The 20,091-nt window shown below is 45.6% G+C and overlaps 1 protein-coding gene across 1 annotated transcript in view; it reads right to left on the bottom strand.

Annotated features, from left to right (window-relative positions):
* The window catches only part of cacna1bb (calcium channel, voltage-dependent, N type, alpha 1B subunit, b), a 186,360-nt gene that overhangs the window by 104,330 nt on the left and 61,939 nt on the right, over window positions 1–20,091 (bottom strand). The gene's annotated exons all lie outside the window — the stretch shown is intronic.

A 20,091-nucleotide genomic window follows, 5' to 3' on the forward strand; every position in this document is an offset into this window, starting at 1 on the left:
ACAAACCTGATCAATGTCTTGTGGTTTAAATCGAAGAGGGCAGACCACGAGCACAGACTGAAAAATCTTAAAAGGATCTTGAAAGATTCTGTTTGGAGGAATGGGCAAAGAACACCTCCAGTAATAAATAAAGAAAAACTAGACACGAGAAAAAGACCACTCAGAGGTGTGAGAGCAGAGTCCCATAAATAGCTCATGTCTTCTGTAGTTTTCATTTTTAATTACTGCAGCGATATTGGAAGACGCGGCACCTTGTGGGGGTTCCTGAATAACTACCTCAGAAACGTCGGTTCCTTAAGCAAGCAGGACCGTTCCCCCCAGAGGAGCGAGTGCACACAGGGAGCACATATGGACTGGGGCAAAGCAGTAAGTGCTGTAAATGGATTAATCAGGGCCTTATGAGAAATCTAACACAACTCCCATCAGCGTCTTTAAGTAGCCTGTTATGAATGCATCCACTGAGAGTACATTTTTCTTTTTTATTTATTAATTAATTTTTTTGTTTGCTTTTGTGGACCTCCCCTTCAGAACCACGCCTGTCCTATCCTGGACTCTTTCCCCCAGCTATAAAAATCTGTTTTATAATTGATTTTAAGGTCATTTAACATATTTTTAAAGTACTGAATGGAACCCCCTCCTCCTTATCTTACAGGCGTTCTGAGCACAGGCCTCTTAGATCACCCAACACTGGACTCACGGTGATTCCACAGTCAAAACACACAAGCACAGGGGTGACCTCTGCCCCCCTGACTGTAGAACAGCCAATCAGCTTCCATCAGATCTGCCCTCTCTGTTGCCTCCTTTCAGCCCGGCTAAAAACTCATTTTTATTCTCTGGCATTTGCGGCGTGCTTGATTAGGTGATTGTTTGTGTCCGTGGTATTTCTGCATTTCCATTTTATGTCTACTGAAGTTCTTATTATTTATCTAGTATTCATCAACCTGGCTGATACTAGTTGTTCTTTAAATGTGCTTTATAAATAAATTTGATTGACTGATTGATTGATGACCAATTCTACGTTTTATCTGACCTGGCCACTGAAAACACGTGCATGAGCTTTATAATTTTATTCTCTGACATTTAGACAGATTTACAGCATATGCATACTAATAAATCAGTCACTGTGGCACATAAGTGTATAGTATATGTACAGGTAGCAGAGTGCATTAAGTTCATTTTTCATGCGCGGCTACTGGCTACCTGATGGACCACAGGTGTGCAGTGAGACACGGACAATCCCACTGACCGAACCCCTCCGGTGTAGAGGAAGAGGCATCTTAAAATACGTTTTAAACTGGGACAGACCTGAGAGGTACAGAGACATCACTCAGGAGTTCCGGAGGTTAAAATGGAGGCATCACTGGCAGGGACAAAGTGGTAAAACTCGCTGTATTTTTAGTTTGAGAGCAGCTGCCCATCGAATGACGCTCACATCAAGGTATCGGCCACTCTTTAAACCTGCGATAATTAAAACACTACTCCAGTAATGCAGTAAAAGGACCCAAGTGAGTGCATCAATATATTTGATATTAAAAGCAAAATGCTTTCCAAGCCATCCATCTACAGCATTACAAACAGGCTTGAATAATTCATACGATTTCTTTAATACGGCACAGATCTTTCCAAAATCTGCTGTCCATAATTACTTATTTGCATAGCAGATGGACACACTCATTTAAAAAGGCAGCGTGACTCAAAATTGTGGCAGATCTGACATTACCTCTTTTACACGGCAGGTCAAATTTACTGATGCTCAGACGGTTACACAAGGGTACAGCAACAGTCCAATGAGAGGAGTAATAATAAGTTTTCAATTACTGACTAGTCTGAACCAATAAGGAGGCGAAGGAGGAGAAGAAGGAGAAGGCGAAGGAGCAGAAGGAGGAGGAGGAGGTGAAGGAGAAAGAGAAGGAGCAGAAGGAGGAGGTGAAGGAGCAGGAGGAGAAGAGGAAGGAGCAAGAAGAGGAGGAGCAGGAGGAGAAGGAGCAGGAAGAGGAGGAGAAGGAAGAGGCGGTTTAATCTTTACTTGAAGATTAGAATTCATACAAGTAACAAGTGATTTTTCAGGTGAAACTTTAAACTAGATTCTCTTGTTTGTACTTTTTTGTGGTAAGCTGTTCAATAATTTTGGAGCATTCGCAGACAAGAACACTTCTCCACTTGATACATAATTTATCTTTGGAACGCTGAGCCCTGATAAAACAAACTCTGAAATGCTTTAGCTTTTATTTCTTAGTGCGCACTTTCAATATCACACCACGATATTCATCCTTCAGGGAGATAGCAAGTTATCTTAATTGCTTTTGCAATGCTTCATGGGATTTAAGGCAGTTTTGCCTAAAATGAAGATTACCGAGGCTATTACTTCATTATGACTAGTTCAACTACAAGTGTTATTGCTTCAACAAATACGACTACCACTTCCACTCTTCCACACAATCCCAGCGATACAAGAGAATCGTAATGACACCGGTAGAGAGGTGACTTAGGCTAGTAAGCTATTCGAACCACTGCTGCTACAAGCTATTCAAACTTGCAAACAAGTTACTGCATTGGACGGAGTGTAGCACAGTGGGTACCCTTGAGCAAGGTACTTAACCTGCATTGCTTCAGTATATATCCAGCTGTATAAATGGATACAATGTAAAATGCTATGTAAAAAAAGTTGTGTAAGTCGCTCTGGATAAGAGCGTCTGCTAAATGCCTGTAATGTAATGTAATGTAATGCTGGCTGAGAAGTGTAGCACTGCAATGGCAGATAGCTTGGGTCTGCTGTCTCCTGGCTTACAGTTACATAATACTTCATGTATTCTGGTCCTAGGCAATGCCTGCGGGATTACAACATGCCAAACATTCAGCAGTAAATTAGACACTTTAGTTGTTGGTTCTCTCCCCTCAAGCTAAATATTAATATTTGTATCACATACTACACATGACAAGTGAGACTTAGTTTGTTGAAGAATTTGAGAAAAGCACCACACCAGAATGCTAAAAGACTATTGTAACTATTGTAATATGGTTACACAATTATGGTCCTAGGCAATGCCTGCAGGACTGCACCATGCCAAACATTCAGTAGCAAATTAGACACTTGTTCAAAATGGGTTCTCTCCCTCAAGCCAAATATTAATATTTGTATCACGTACTACACATGACAAGTGAGACTAAGTTTGTTGCGAAATTTGATAAAAGCACCACACCAGAATGCTAAAAGACGATTGTAACTATTGTAATATGATCACACAATTATGGTCCTAGGCAATGCCTGCAGGATTGCTACATGCCAAACATTCAGTAGTAAATTAGACACTTGTTCAAAATGGGTTCTCTCCCTCAAGCCAAATATTAATATTTGTATCACGTACTACACATGACAAGTGAGACTAAGTTTGTTGCGAAATTTGATAAAAGCACCACACCAGAATGCTAACAGACTATTGTAATATGATTACATCATCCCTTATGATAAGCATGTGGACACCAGGGATAAGTGATTGAGTTATAACCAGGCGTAATACCCACAATATTTGGCTTTGCTGTTCGCATAGAAAGGTTTAGATTTTCTTTTTTTCCTTTTTCTTAAGAGACTTCTACAAGTTCACTGATATTTATAAGGTGGATTAGCTGATGCAGTCAGGCTCAGCAAATGGGATGAACCATCCAGAGGATTTAAAGATCAGTGGATCGGCTCGATATCAGCACAGCGCTGATCCAAAAGACGAAACACCCAGCACTTTTCTCTCCTACGTAAATTTATGTGACTCACGTGAAAGAGCTCTGCAAGAGCAGAAGACGGAGAAATACCCCCCCCGCGCGCCCGGCACCGCCCCACAGACAACTGAAGAAGCAGTTAAAGTTAAGACAAAAAGGTTACGCAGCGTTAAAGCCGCTATTGGTTTAAAGAAAGGCTAATTTAACGGTTTTGACGTAATCTCCCACAGAACGCCTTCCACTGACATCCGTGTGCTAAAAAAAAAAAAAAAAGAAGCTTTCCCGGGAAAACTGGGGGAAAAAAAGGGGCAGCCTCTGCGAGCCACGAGCTCTTTGCATTTCAAAACCCGAGGAGATCCTTTGAAACAAACGACGCGCATCCTTCCACGCATATGTGCAGCACCCGTCTGTTTCTCTGTCTACCTTTTTTTTCCTGTCTACATATGTTTATTTGGCAAGGGCAAAGCTAAAAAATGCCAGTTACTGTAGAATTTATTTATTTATTTATTTATTTATTGCTCTCAAACTGTCAGAATGAAACCACAGCCTCAGACTGCATGGTAATAAAATGTGACGTTTAGTCATCCCATTCTCTGGCTATCACAACATGTAATTTAAAAGTGAGTCACAACCTTTAAATGACAGTTTTCTTTTGTCAAAAAAATGATAGTTTTTTTTTTTTTGCGAAGCCACGGGGGAATGCTCTGTACACACACACGCACGCACACACACGCACACACACTGTTTATACACGTGCACAGACGCACACAGGCAGACTCCAACACACAGACTCCCTTTCGCACACAATAATGCGTATGCATATACGATATGTCATTACGCAAACATTTTCCATGGAGAATCCCACTGCCAGTGCCAGTCACCACTCTATTACAGTAGGCTTCCACAGAGCAGTCAGGCAGGCCTAGGCAGGGTCCATTAAGAGAGGCCATTTTAAATGCCCGGCCAGTTCAGGGGAAATTCCACCTCGTCATGTGGTGTGCTCGACGAGCTTGATGCCAGCTTACAACCCCATTCACCTGCTGATCCCCTCCAGGGCCTTTCCCCCCCCCCTCACACATTACAGATAGGGAAGGTTTCGCAGCTGTGTCAGAGCAAAGAAAACCCATACAATGAAATGGAGAATTATCAGCATTTTATTGTACTGTTCTTTTTTTTAGAGTGAAATACAGCTACTATACTGTAATGTAATATTCATGGCGGTCTAGGCAGAATGGAAAAAAAAAATCCTGGTCTCATTTTAAACTTCCTCACATTTTGTAAAATTTTAAGAGGTAGGGACCGGCTTATTGAATCAGGGATTTTCAATGAAGACGCGCTCTTGAATGACCAGCAGAACCGGGAGGGATGGTTTTTCACGTAAAAGTTTTGACTGAAGGAGGCCCTCCTATCAAAATCCATGAGTTGATGTATTGTCAAACATATTAAATATTACCTGAGTAGTTTCTATTTCCCTTTGATTGACATTTACGAGATTCTAAACTTTCTGATTCCATGACAAACTTAATGATGGAGCACAGAACTCTTTAAAGTGTTGGCATGATGCAAGTTAAAATGCTGAATTAAAATTGTTTATATATGCAGGTACAGTATATACAGTATATATAACAAAAACATCTGCATTTAAACTGTAACTAATTTAGTGGATGCACCATAACAGGGACAGGGTTTAGCTTGATTAGCATGAATGTAAATATTTAATTATGTATAGGGCTTGATTTACAAAGACCTTTAGCATATCCAAAACATTTCAGCACATGAAAAACGAATAATACAACCAGGAATTAGTGCAGAACAAATACCACAGCAAATCCATCGGTCATCTTAGTGGTTTTGCATGTGCTTAAACGTTTTGCACAAGCTAAAGGTCTCAGTAAATCAGACCCATGGTAAGTTTTCCCCCATGTGGCTCCTCATGGCCCAGCAGTGAGTCCCAGTCTACCGCAGGGGAATCACTAATGAGAGGCAATGAGGCCTCTCTGTAGCTCTCTGTAGACACCATCAGCAGAAACCCCATGGAAATGGAATATACTGCAGTATAATGCAATGACTTGATACACACATATATGTTGCGATATCTGAAGAGTCACTAATTTGTAGATTTTTCCCATGTATTGGTCATGCTAGCCCATGGAATGCTGCGTCTTTGGAATGCAGGACATTTCAGTATCTCCGTTTTGCACTTGTGTTGTGATAAAGATTACTATTTTGGCATAATATGCCAACTCACAATAACAACACAAATATACTGTATGTCATTCATAATTTTATTATGACACTTGAAGCAGGACGAAGTAAGCTAGAAATAATGCTTTGGTATTCTGATCAAAATAAATTTTGCCTCACAGGCTAATAATATTTAAAAAAAACATTTCTGGTTTAATTTACTCATGTTGCGCAAGCTAGCTAGAGCGTGTTTTCGACGTTCAAATTAAGATCTTTCTCTTTGAATCTCGCAATGCTACCAAAGGCTGAGTAAATAAATATCGTGATCAATAAACAACACAAACGACAGACACTGAAAGACGATTGGCTCAAAGCAACAGGAGTGATTATTCTGTTGTGGCTCAAGTCCGGTTCATCGCCGTTGCAATCTTTAAAAAAAGACCAAGTTTATAGAAACCCGTGTTCTTTTTCGTGTTCTATTCGTTCCTGCGCATTTCGCTCTTTTGCTCTTCCATGTGTAAAATGCAGAATCCTGTTATGACGCGACCGCTGGAAGGGCCGCGATATCTTGGCTATACGTTTCATTTCAGTGCATTTGCAGTGCATTCCACTGCCGTTAAGGCCAGGCCCATAGGCGGCAGACTGACTCAGTTCCGCATGCATCATTCTCAGTCATTAAGGTAATGCTTCACACATATGTTACAACACATCGAATTAGAGATTCTGAAGGCATTGCCCTTCTGGGGCAGTAATTACGTAATTATCATTTAATTAAACTACTAAACGCTCAGACAGAAATGCATCCTCGGGGAGGGGGAGGTTCCAGTTTCAGGGCTGGCTACCAATGGCCAGACAGGCGCATGGATTCAATCAACTATAAAATTCCTTAAAATCCCCCTGCACAAACAAAAAATCCTATTTTATTCAGTTCCGAATATATTTATTTATTTTTTTAATCCTGAAAGGCAAAACGTTAAACTGCCCACTACAGGATGATTTGGTCTTGGTGTTTGGAGATCATGTTTCTTGCACAACTAATTTGCATTTAAACAATTAGCAGTTTTTTAAAACTATTTTTACAACATTTCGCAATCAGCGGTGCAACAGTGGAGGGGGCAGCCAATCAGAGGAAAGCTTGCTGTGAATGCGCACACAGACTGGACACATCAGACCTCACACTCTCATGTTCAGAAATGACATGCTCTACATAGAAAAGGACACGTTATTATTTATCCTGTTCACGAAGCTGAACGCACGTACGCGTCTGTATCTTTGGGCTTAATGAACACTCCGAATTCCAAAAAGAGAAGTGACTGCGCGGGGTTTGACTTGTGATTACACGCAGCAGCTCAATTTCCTTCCATCTCGGAGAGTTTTGCGATCATCAAAAATGGATGAGCCAAACTTCCCTCGCGCGGAAGAGAAAAGGAACACTCGATTACGAGGCAACATTAAGGGACGAGCGCTGATTGGAAAAGTCACGCTCGCATTTGTTTACATCGATTTTTAAGTCGAAGTGAAAGACGGATGTCGGCTGGATGGCAGGCCGCGGCCTTTCATAATGGGAAAGAGAGGAAAGCGGCGGAGCGCTGGTGCGGCACAGCGGGCCGATTCCTCATCCTCCCCCTGCCGTTGCCGCGGAGTCACACGGCGGGGCGAGACATGGGGGGGCGTGTCCAGACTTGCGGTCTCTTTCTTTCTCGGGGCTGGGGACCTCAAGGGCCTCCCGGCAGCAGCCCCGAAAAGCGCCCAAACGCCATCCCGTCTGCCTTTACACCCCACACCATCGGGATGGGGGGGGGGGGGGGGTTCGGGGTTAAATACCCCACTGAGCTCTCACTTTTGCCGGGAGAATGATACACTCCGATTGCCGTCAGACACCAATTCAAATTGAATTTTTGTGAGTATTGGGAAAGAAAGAAAAAAGAAGGAAGAGAGAGAGGGTTGTTCTCAGGGACTGCTGGGTGGCTTGTCCTGCTAAGGCACCGTTCTACGGCATGAATGGGCCCCACAGTCTGGTGTGGGGACTGTGCCAGTGTTGACTGCTGGCTGGTAGCCCCAGTGTGACACGCAATTGGGAGCGAACATCGCCCACGAATGGGATGCTTCCATTCGGCTGGGAGGACAGCGCCTCATTGGGTACCAGCAACCCCTGCGAGGCCACGGGGTGCCTGAAAGTTTGCCCGTTGAGCTGCACAGGAAGTGACTCACATCTGCGCGAGTCCCACTCACGGATCGGGGTGCGATGCGACGCAGCACCAGAGTCACTTGTTGGAGGACAGAGTGGAGTAGTCAGTGTTTTTTGGAGGACAGAGTGGAGTTGTCAGTGTTTTTTGGAGGACAGAGTGGAGTAGTCAGTGTTTTTTGGAGGACAGAGTGGAGTAGTCAGTGTTTTTGGAGGACAGAGTGGAGTAGTCAGTGTTTTTTGGAGGACAGAGTGGAGTTTGTCAGTGTTTTTTGGAGGACAGAGTGGAGTAGTCAGTGTTTTTTGGAGGACAGCGTGGAGCCAGTCGGGTTCAAGGTTGCAGAACTCGAGGGTCCTCTCTTCTATTTCAGGCTTTTTAACCCAAAAGGGCTGAATTAAGCATGAGCTGAAAACATACACTCAACCGTCAGCATCGCTACCCTGACTGTTCTCCCAGTCCCACAAAAAGAGGTTACATTTTTTTTTAAGAGTGACACAGCACCTCAGGCTAAACATGTACTTGTGGCAGAACAATTATGATAAGCATGTACATGCCTCTTACCTACAAGCTACGCGCACACACACACACACACACACACACTCGGTGCCGTTTCTGTCGCCGTGGTAGCAGATGGGGAGACGTGGATCGTGTGTCCCCGGGGCGGGGCCGTTTTAATCTCGGCGCGACCCCGCGACCCCCATCTTACCCCCCCCCCCTCTCCGTTACCCTTTTGTCCGACGTGGAAACGAGCGTCAGTGGCACGCGCTCCGTTATTCATGGAGCCCCGCGCTTATATAACTGACCGCACCGCCGCCCCTGCGGGTCAGAAACGGCTCCTGAATGCCTCCCCATACACCCGACTGCCTGCTCGCTAATCCTTTTAGTGCCTCCGCCCCCCCCCCACCACACTCTCTCCCCCCCCCTCAATCCCCTCCCCCCCCACCTCACTCCACCCCCCCAACTCTCTCCCCCCCCCCCGACCTCACTCCGCCCCCCCCCCCCGCCCCCCGCTGACCAATCACCGCGGGGTTAATCATGCACGGCTCCCTGCTCCTTCTTCATTAGAACAGAGGAGCCCCCGGCGCCCGGCCGGATGGATGGGCCCGGTAACCTGCCCTGATCCCCCCACTGCCATTACCCTGGTCTTCACGGGGGGGGGGGGGGGGGGCACAGATATACTCAGGGACACTTACCCAATACCCAATATTAATCATTAATCGCAATAATAACAATAATAATAATCATCATCATCATCATAATAATAATAATAATAATAATAATAATAATAATAATCATCATCACCATCATCATCATCATCATAATAATAATAATAATAATCATCATCACCATCATCATCATCATCATAATCATCATCATCATCATCATCATCATAATAATAATAATAATAATAATAATAATAATAATAAATAAATAAATAAATAAATAAATAAATAAAAAGATTTTTTAAATAGTTTTTTTCTGTGGATTTCATCTCATGATCTCAAAGAGTTTAGTAGTGAAGTAGGGGAATTTTTCCTAAATCAGCTTATATTTAATGGATGGAAGTGGAAAACAAACTCAGGATAACCAGAATATCTCACACAAAAAAGCCACCGTTGCCAGTGAAAGCTTGGCCAAGGTCAGCTTTCTTGATTGTGGGGCCCTTTGCCAAACTAACATGTCAAACTGAGGTCTTTTCTTGTAGCTGTACTGGCCATAAGTGAAGGCGGTCTGGCCTGCACAGCATGCTGGGATGTTATTTGCTTAACTAATCGCTGAATCACACCTGTGTGGTTATTGACCAGGCCTGCATTTGCACAGGTGTTTTCTTTTTCTCCCTCGTTGTCCCAGGGTGTTAAGCAAACACATCCTTCCCGCATTTTGTACCCATCATACCCCAAGGAGCCCTTGTTGACAGAACGGAACGCTAACACCTGACATGTTGCCAGGCTATCTGACAATGACTGACAGGTCAGTTGATTGTACTAACACTATGGTTGACACTATGTGTTTTTTTCACATCATGGTGCATGCAGCACGTATACATAATGAGGGTAACTATAAGGACCTGCCGTGGTGCAGTCTTGGAATGAGATACCATTTTGAATCACTCCACAGTAACAGCAGTGAAGTATTTATGGGGATAAAAGACTCTTTAAACAGGAGTGGCACCGAGAAGATAAACTATCGAGGCCCAGTATGGCAGTGGGAACTTATCTCTGGCCGCACACATGCAGGGTGCATTAAGCACTGTCTGGCATTTCATCGGTTCAAATGCACTCGTCCCTAACAAACTAATAAACTAAATTACAGAGGGCAAACAACCGGCACACTTAACAGCTGTCTATAGCAGTCCTGAAAAGCACACTTTGTGTCTACATTGTCCTGAATGACATTCAGTTACACAAGTTTAATACACATCCATCCATCTTCCCTCCTACCCAGGTTATCCTTGTAGACAGACATACAGACAACCGCACCCTCCGAACACAGACAACAGACAACCTAAAAAAAAAGAAAAGACTGTGACGCAGTGCAAGTATCTTGGTGAAGGCGTACTGGAACCAGAGGAAGAAGCAGGCCCTGGGGCAGAACACAGGGGACACACAAAATAACAGCAGGGGGCGCTATCCGGCAGACAAACTCAGGGCAAACACTTGCTGCAAAAGGAAGGAAAGAAGATTAGACATAATGCACTACGAAATGATTCTGTTTCTTAAAAGAGGGCTGTGATTCCTCCACTAATCAGCCGATGTGGATGCAAACACCTTCAAACTAAAGGTGACATTTTAACCTCATATTCATTGCTTTATTTCAAATGCGCTGGAGTACACAGCAAAAATAACAAAAATGTCACAGTTCAAATACTTGTGCAGTGCACTGGAAACATTTTTAATGACCCATTTAAACAGTAGACCTGCTGTGTTTCGTGCTTACACAGGTTTATATGCAAACTCAAATAACCAATGCTTCATCAGCACGCAAACAAGTCAATAATAACTCATTTTTCTATATTAAATGTGCTTGATAGCTTGCAAAACTTAAATGGGACTGACTGTTTGCAAGAAATATGAAATTACAGTAATTTTCTGGTACCGAGAAGAATTCTGTCTCTAAAGCTCTCTACAGCTCCAATGTGACGGCTGGCACTGAAAATCAGACTGCAATCCTATTTACTTAAGTAATTAACAATGGGCAGCACCCCATCTGGGGGTCAAACCGACATTACGCTATGCTGGTATTCAGTTAGCTCCCAGTAGTGCTATTTATATATATATATATATATATACATATATGCCCTTACAATAGCAGCTATAGCAGCAGCCTTGTCTAGACTCAGAACAAAGGGAGCCATATCTGTGGGAGGATTTATGTGCCAGCGCATCTGTGTGAACGGTGTATCATACATTAAGTTATTACGGTGCGTTACTCACACCGTGTGTTAAGGGTTGCCAGGTTGGCGTAAGTCAGCCTGCATTTCAGCGGCTTTATTGATGCCGCGCTCGGGCTCGGCGATCTGGCACCCCCGCCCTCGTAACTCAGGAGGAGGAGGACGCCCTTATGTTCTCTCTCACCGCGAGACGCTCGGGATGAGAGCGTCTGGATAAGCGAAAGCAGGGTAATCTAAAGTGATGTAGTGCCTCCTCGGGCTCAGACCCCCCCCTCTGGAGGACCCACGAGCATCAGCTCCTTGTCCCGGCTCGGCCCCCGGAGGGAGACCGGGGCGTCCCGCGCGCGCCGCCCGCCGAACTTCGCCAACTCTACCCCCCCCCACCCCCCCACCCCACCCCCACTGCCAACTCCACCCCCCAGTTCCAACTCTACCCCCCCCCACTTCCAACTCCACCCTCCACTTCCTACCGCGAACTCCAATTCCAACTCTGCCCCCCACTTCCAACTCCACCCCCCCACTTTCAACTCCGCCTCTCACTTCCGCTTCACCTGGAGCAGTATGGTGTTACATTACAGGCATTTAGAAGATCCTCCAACCCAGCTTTACCAAGAAAAACCTGGGTTCACTCCCATGGAGGAGAAACCATTCTTATGATGCCCATGAAGACGAGTATAATGAAGTCCTGCAGCGTGCCAGTGAATATTTGGATCAAATACGCTCAGGGAACAGCACTGACTAACTTTCAGATAAATATTCATAAGTAGACTTCTAGAACGATCTCGACATAAACAGCAATAATGGAAAAAAACAAAAAAAGGGTGAAAACAAACTCAAAAGCAAACTTGATTTGAAGCCTCTTCCTAATATGCAATTTCCTCTTTTGTGTCCTTCTGATTTTCCCTTCCCCGGTGTTTCATGTGATTGGTTAATGTTCAACGCTTTTGGCGACCGCGCCTTCTCAGTTGCCGCCCCCAAACTCTGGAACGCCCTCCCCCCTAACATCCGTACCTCAGACTCACTCACCTCCTTCAAATCACGCCTTAAAACCCACCTCTTTTCCCTAGCTTTCCCTTGATGTCCGTCTTCCCCCCTCTGTCCATCACACCCCCTCCTACCACAGCACCACTGGTCCCACTGCACTTTCTGCATTGTATGTTTTTTATTGTATCTTTGTCTGTTTATTGATAATTATGCTTGCGCCCTGGTTTCTTTTGTTGATTGTTTTGATTGCGTCTTTGAGACTGTGAAAAGCGCTATATAAAATAAATGTATTATTATTATATTATTATTATTATTATTATTATTATTATTATTATTATTATCAAACCCACATGGTAATATCTGAATGATGCGACAGTGGGCCTGACAGATTTTCGCTGCCAGCGTGTTCGGGGCTTGTTTTGTGTGGTACTACTCCCCCCCCCCCCCCCCCCCCCCCCCCCCAACCCTCCTGCGCCCCCCCCCCCCCCCAGTCAGTGAAATCGGCGAGCAGAGCAGAACGTCCCTGTAAGCGTGCCCTACAAGTCTCTTCCCCTCTCATTCCCTCCCTCTTCCTCCTCCTGCTTTTTTTTTCTCTTTTTTTTCGGTCGGAATGTTAATTAATGCCAAGGCCCCCGCTAACGTGTCCCCAGCTGATCTGCAGCTAATTTCACCGAGAGCGAGAGCGAGAGCGCGAAAGAAAAAAAAAATAATAAAACGACTGAGTCACGGCTTTCTCATTTCACCTTCAGTCCTTCGTCGCCAGCGCGGGGCGCGCATTCGAAAGGGGGGGAACGGGGGGACGAATAATCAAACGATACCGCAGAAGAAGACGGGCCCGCGGGGAGAGGCACCGCTCTCCCCCCGCGGCCACGACGCAAAACAAGATCGGAGAGGGCGACGGGAGCGAAAAAAGCAACAGGGGGGGCGCTACGGTGCCGCTTCGCTTTGCTAACGAGGCTCACAGGAGCCGCAACTGAGCCACAGAAACCCGGTGAAGTAATAACAATAGAACACATTGGCTCTCGTGTCCATAAAATCCTCCTGTATAAACTGCATATTCCCTCTTTTTCCCACAGCACGCAGGACTGCCTGCCGCCGTGGGCTATACACGGCAAATTGCGGTCACTCACGCACTCATGGACGACCTGAGAGAGACATTTGGTGGGACGCATGCGCAGGTGGTGCTTCTTTTAGTAGGACGCATGCGCAGGTGCATCTCCCAAAATCCCACTTCGGCACGGCACAAGATTTTTAAGCACAGCTTTGTCACCTAACGTTACTCTAGCTAACTCTAACGTGTTCATGTTTCGCCTACTTTAGTTAACATAGTTAGCACGTACCACCGATACAGTATGGACACACGGAGGACAACAAATAACGTTACAGAGGTGAGGAAATGCCATAGCTAGCTAACTATATAGTTTTACTCATGACACTTTTTACAGGTGCGCCCGTGGGTCTGGACGGTTTCGTGCTTATTACAAGCGTGGCTGGAATTTATTTATCAGCAACAGTACTGTAGATCAAAGTAAACACCTCAGAGTGCACAAACAACATTTACTGGAATTCCAGAATCCCGATGTCAGAACGTTAGAGAGCACGAATTCACCTCATATACGGTCAGTAGCTATGCTGTGACAGTCTACATTCTTTTGCCAGTTCAATGCAACTCACGTAGAGTAATTCAGAAACATTTCTGTGGATTAGTGAAATGGAGATGTCGCTTCATATTTATGTGAGCTATTGTTTCCCAGTGTGTTACGTGGAAAAACAATAATTTCCCACTGTAACATCTGAAATCAAACTTGTTGGTAATAAATACTTTGGAAATGGTTGAATAAATCTATTCATGCATATTCATATATTGAAATTATGGTTGCTGCCTTTCCTGTTTAGAGTCATGTTCCTTTAAGAAACATTCATGAACAGCAAATAAAATGCCAACTTTGTCTGTAGGATAAGAACCACAAAAACAAACTGACATTTTGTTATCTGCGGTAAGCAATCTAGCTTTTGGGTAGGACGCTACGTGCTGTGAAAAATCTACTGAACCGCACACAGATTCGGTTTAAATATCTCGCATAATTAGGGAAATTCACGTTATCCGCCCTCTCGGGTTTGGATGGTGTCAGATTCTGTGGGACGGTCTTTCGGTATCTGTGGGCGTGAGCACGATGATGTCACCTATAAATGGGAAAAGACTTCCGCGGCAGCGTACGATGGTGTATCCTTCGCTGGGAGGAGGCAAGGAGCCGAGCTTGAAGACATTTTGCCAGTATCATCCACTATTTGGACACTGGAGGGAATGAAGACACAAGGATCGACTTCCAGGGCATGGAGGAGAGGAGGTGGTAGCGGAGAAAAGGAGGATGCGCTGGGATGCACCCCATGTGTGCATCGCGTTCAGTGTGGATGACAGTCAGCTACCTCACTATCTCCCGACTTCAGACCGAAGGACCAGCAGGCATTAAACCAAATCTGCATTGCAAGTGTCTTTTTTCAAAATCTTCTTTCCGTAAATCCCAGCAAATCCGAAAAGAAGATAATACCAAATATGCAGCCCTCCACCTTAAGGGCCCTGTGCTTCTTACGTAAAGCAAAAGGAGAATGGAGAGAGAGAGTGAGCAAGCGAGTACAAGTGAAAGTATGAGAAAAAGAGAAAGAGGGAGAAGGAAAATAACAGAGAGGTGAGCAAAAATAAAGGAGAGAGAGTGACAGAAAGGGTGCGGACCGAATTTAGAAGAATCAAATTCGTAAATGTGGAGAAGAGAGCAGAGAGATGGAACAAGTAAGAGATGGAGAAGGGAGGAGGAAAAGAGGGTGGGGAGAGAGAGCAAGAGAGGGATGGAAAGATAGAGTGAGCGAGGGAAGGAGAGAAATAGGAGAGAAAGAGAACAAGCTATACTTTAGTCCTAAAAATAAGCTCAACAGGAAGCTTCAACTTGGCAGTGAATGAACTGAGAGAAAACATGCAGGACATTTTATGCCATGAAATGCAGATTCCATTTTTTTTTTTTTTTAAACCTAGTTTAAAATAGTCAAGTCAATCATTCAACACATTGCACTGCATGGTGGCGAGGATTGTGGCCAACTATGCTTTCGTAAAAATGGGACCTAAGACCTAAGAGAGTCTGTGCAAGAGTTCTGCAAAAGCATAATCCACACACCATGAGAGAAACAGCAAAACCACAGACGCAGAGCCGATTGTTCCAATGACTGACACATACACACTCTGAGCTTTCAGTCAAAGCGGATGACAGGCCTACCCCAGCAGGGGACACGCCCACCTTCACACTCCAGCCTTATAACTGGCTCTGCAGCTACACAGAAAAACAAGACCAGGTTAAAACCTAGTATATGGCTGGACCTAACACCAATGGTGTGACTTCATAACTCGGCTGACCAATGGTGTAACTTCATCACTCACTCAGACACTCACTCAGTCAGTCAGTCACAGACATTCGCGTTTGTAGGGGCTGGCCCCGCTGTTGCGGTCCAGCCAAACATTCTGAACTACCCCTCGACCTGCACTCACTTCTGAATGACCCGCACCTCACAGGAACGCCTCACCGCAACAAGCTGTAAACGCGTGGACCAGAATATTACCAGAATGCAGAACGGTAAACGCTCACTAAACCAGGGTAGCCCACAGCTGAGAGCCCCCCCAGCCTGGCAGTGATGTGCCCCCCCCCCCCCCCCCCCCCCCCCCAACCAGCCTGGCAGCGATGTGACGGTTGCACGGCGGCTCTGACTCATTACAGTTAAATCCTGAGGGGGGTGGGGGGGGGAGCCGTACGCCACCAGAAGAAACAGACCATATTGGAAACATAAAATATGCACCATTTGCATTAGACTCACGGTGACACAGTATATATGCTCACGTGCACATATGTGCATCTCCCAAAATGACTGCGTACCCTACTCGCATTACAGACTACGTACAGCGGGCCCAAACAGTCTGTTTTGTGCATGTAGCCGAGCAGAAATATACGAGGACACATGGAGGAAGCGGAGAGAGTTCTGCCAAGGACTTATCACCTCCTCCCACTGAACTGCAGTTCCAGTCAGACCATCGGAAAGGCGCAGTGTGGGCCGGCTGTGCTGTGCATGCATTCACGAAGCATCGAAACTGCTCTCTTTAATACTGTCCCCTTCTCCTCCCTCCCCGTGTGGAACACCCAGCCCTCCCCATCGTCCCCAGCGCCCGTAGTCGAATGGGGGGGGGGGGGGGGGGGCGCAGACGAGCACACACGAGCGCGCTCTCTCCTCCAGAACAGAACGCGCGACGTCAGGCCAGGCCGCTGCTCCTTCACATGCCGCAGACTCCTTCACAGACGCGCTTTCACAGACGTGAGTCAGGGGAGGGCACTCCTGGGGGACAGCTTTAGCATGCAGGCTGTGGGGGCGCCCCACGGCCCAGCAGGGATGGGGGGGGGGGGGTGCTGATGAGACACCAAATCCCTCGCTCCCTCTGATTCGCTACGGCCAATTATGGTAAATGGTAAAAACGGACTGCATTTATATAGCGCTTTTATCCAAAGCGCTTTACAATTGATGCCTCTCATTCACCCATTCACACACACACACTCACACACCAACGGAGAAAGGCTGCCATGCAAGGTACCAATCAGCTCGTTGGGAGCAATTAGGGGTTAGGTGTCTCGCTCAGGGACACTTCGACATGGCTAGGGCGGGGGATCGAACCGGCAACCCTCCAACTGCCAGACAACCGCTCTTACCTCCTGAGCTATGTCGCCCCCATATATGTAACTATATAAGCATATAATGCTGCTACAGGACAGGAGGGTTTCGGTTCGCAGGTTTGTCTCCAGCTCAAAGGCGACTCTTCTGGCCAACTCGGTGTCTGCAAGTGTATCAGCTGCGCATGTACTCAGCCCCTCCAAGGAAATGCGTGTGCTGTGACATATTTTACCCAAAAAACAATGTGCCTGGGCACTCCAGTGACAGAGACACAGAGAGCACTGAGTTTTCGGGACAGAGCTGACCACTTCAGCAAAGGTTTGACTTCTCGCTGGATCACTGGATCATATGTCGGCTAGTGACGGGCACTAGCTGACCGATAAAAAGTCAATTGGCAATTGACAGTGTCTCCGAGAGGTGCTTGACCGGGGTTTGTTCTCTCCCTCTCATCGCTCTCCAGTGACATCTACAGGCAATGGGACACCAGCGTGACACGCGCTTGCAACAAGCAAAGCAGTGCCCTGTGACGTTAATGGGTCACATCGCCTAGATGCGAACACAAAAATCAATCCAGGTGGAAAAGACAGGACTGGCTGGCTTCGCTAGACACAGAGGAGACTAGTGCTACTCTTCGCACTGCAGGGTTCCAGTGGGTGTCGGGGAGAGAATACAGGGGGAAAAAGAAGAGAAAGGGTATCTCATGTGCCGTAAGCTTTACATGTCATCACTGAATTTCTGTGAGACACAGAGAAATCAGAATCCTGAAGCATGATAATGCTCCTGTGAAATAACCTACAAATTCTGGCCTGCTCGGTAGTTACTGTGCACCACAAATGTAATTAATTTGACAGAAAATTAGATACAAAATCACATTCTCCTGGTGCTATGATGTCATTTCATTATAATTAATGGCAGCCTTGCAGTTCCCCTGAAACCAGAAACATCCAGAGGCAATCGGTTGTGTTTTTAAGGCAGACGCATGTAATTAAACAGATAAAGAAACGGGGAAAACAGCTTTTAAATTACCCGTGAAAGTAATTACCTAACCACACGTAATTGGTGGCTGTATTGTGTCTATGCCAGTTTCTTTTTTTTTTGCGTTAATTTTAACTTTGGAACTGTTCCGGGTCAGGTGTCTTCTTATTACTCAAAAATAATTTTAATTCCTCAATCCTATTTGGTTCTCCCTCCCACCCCAGGTCAAGCACACACATTTGTGTTTAAAAGGTCCACTGACGCCACTCCCCCCGCCCCTCATAAAAAAAAACAATCGGTCCGCGCTAAACAAGGTGGAATCAATATGACAGAGCGGAAGGAGAATTCCTCCATTTTGAAAAATGAATACATCGTGGATGCGTGAACGTGAATGTCACTGTGTGAACATGAAGGACACCGTACGAACAGGGAGAGCAGTGAACACACATGAAAGACCCAGCGCAAACATGAAGACGGCCAATCAGATCTTTCCTCCCGAGCGACGATGTTCAGCCCTTTTCCGCGTGGAATCGAGAACCAGATGGCGTGCAGGAGTGCAGAAGGACAGAAGTACGGAAAGATGGAAGGAAGCGCAGAAGGAGAAAAGGAGAAAAGAATGAAAGAGGGAAGAATCCTAGACGCCACACTGCAGGCATTAAGCTGAGTTATGCCAGCGAGCAGAGCAGAGAGATGCCAGTAGGGAAACCAAGGGTTTGGGGGGTGGGGGGTTAGAAGTGCCTGGTAGGAAATTAGTTACTTAATGGGCCTTCAGATAACTAAGCCAACCTCGCCTAATTAGACTCCTCATTATTGCACCGCATCCGCCATCTGCGAGCAAAGCACTTTCAAAAGGAAACTGCTGAGCTGTTTTTCTTCCTCTAGGTTCCAGTTCATGCGCTGCTGCAAGTGAATGGCACACGTGAAAGAGTCTCCGATAGCGAAGGACACATAGCTGGTGATAAGCCAAAAAAAAAAATGGGGGGAGGGGGATCTTCCAGAAAAGATGGCGTACGACCGAGGCTACACGCTCTGCTTATGAAAATAAACCAGAGTATAATGGGAGGATTAGCTGGAACAGAAATAGCTTGTTAGCTACACTCACCACCAGTAGCAGTGCCTCATGCCAAAAACGATGAAGCTAAATGCTTGTACTTTTGGTTGGAGAGCCTGAGGGGGGCGCTCTGCCTTCTGGAAGCATTCAATGGATCCAGCACCCATGGAAGTACCCTTTCGTGATTTTACGGATTTTTTATGCTATTTCATGAACTTAATTTAAAAATGGGGACACTGTACAGGAGGAGGAGAGCCCGCTGGACCTAAGACCTCAGCTTTTTTTTTTTACTATTACATTGCTTTCATTTAGCAGGTGCTCTTATCCAGAGCAACTCACAATGAAGAAGAACATAAAGGTAAACCACCAGAGTTACGTGAGCAACAGAGCCAGACCTGGCTGAAAACATTCCCAGACCAGCCAGCGTAAGTGCAACATCAATAAAGCACTTAATGTAAGCTACCCTTTACCAACCGAGAATCACAATGCATGGTGTGAGCAACACACCACAGCAACATAATGTATAATAATAAACCATTCACGCAGAGGTGCATAGACCCTCCCCCGATAGACTCCCAGAGATCGACTCCCTTATCCTAGTCCAGGTAAGGCTGCCACTAACACTGTGCTCTACTGAAATAGCACTGCCACTCTCTCAGAAGACTATACCTGTCATCCACAGTTCTGTGCACATAGCAGACATGCATTATAATCACCTGTCACATGCCAGAACTATGAGCATATGAGCTGTCTGAATCGCTGTGGATAAGCGCGTCTGCTGCCGTATATACCTAAAATGTAAAAGTCTGCGGCAGCCGGAGCCACCATTGTCCCCTGGAACAGGGTACTTAAGACGAACTGCTTCAGTAAATATCCAACTCCATAAATGAGATTGTATGTAAAAAAAT

This window comes from Anguilla anguilla, chromosome 14 (genome assembly GCF_013347855.1).
Source record: "Anguilla anguilla isolate fAngAng1 chromosome 14, fAngAng1.pri, whole genome shotgun sequence".
In the NCBI taxonomy this organism is placed as follows: domain Eukaryota; kingdom Metazoa; phylum Chordata; class Actinopteri; order Anguilliformes; family Anguillidae; genus Anguilla; species Anguilla anguilla.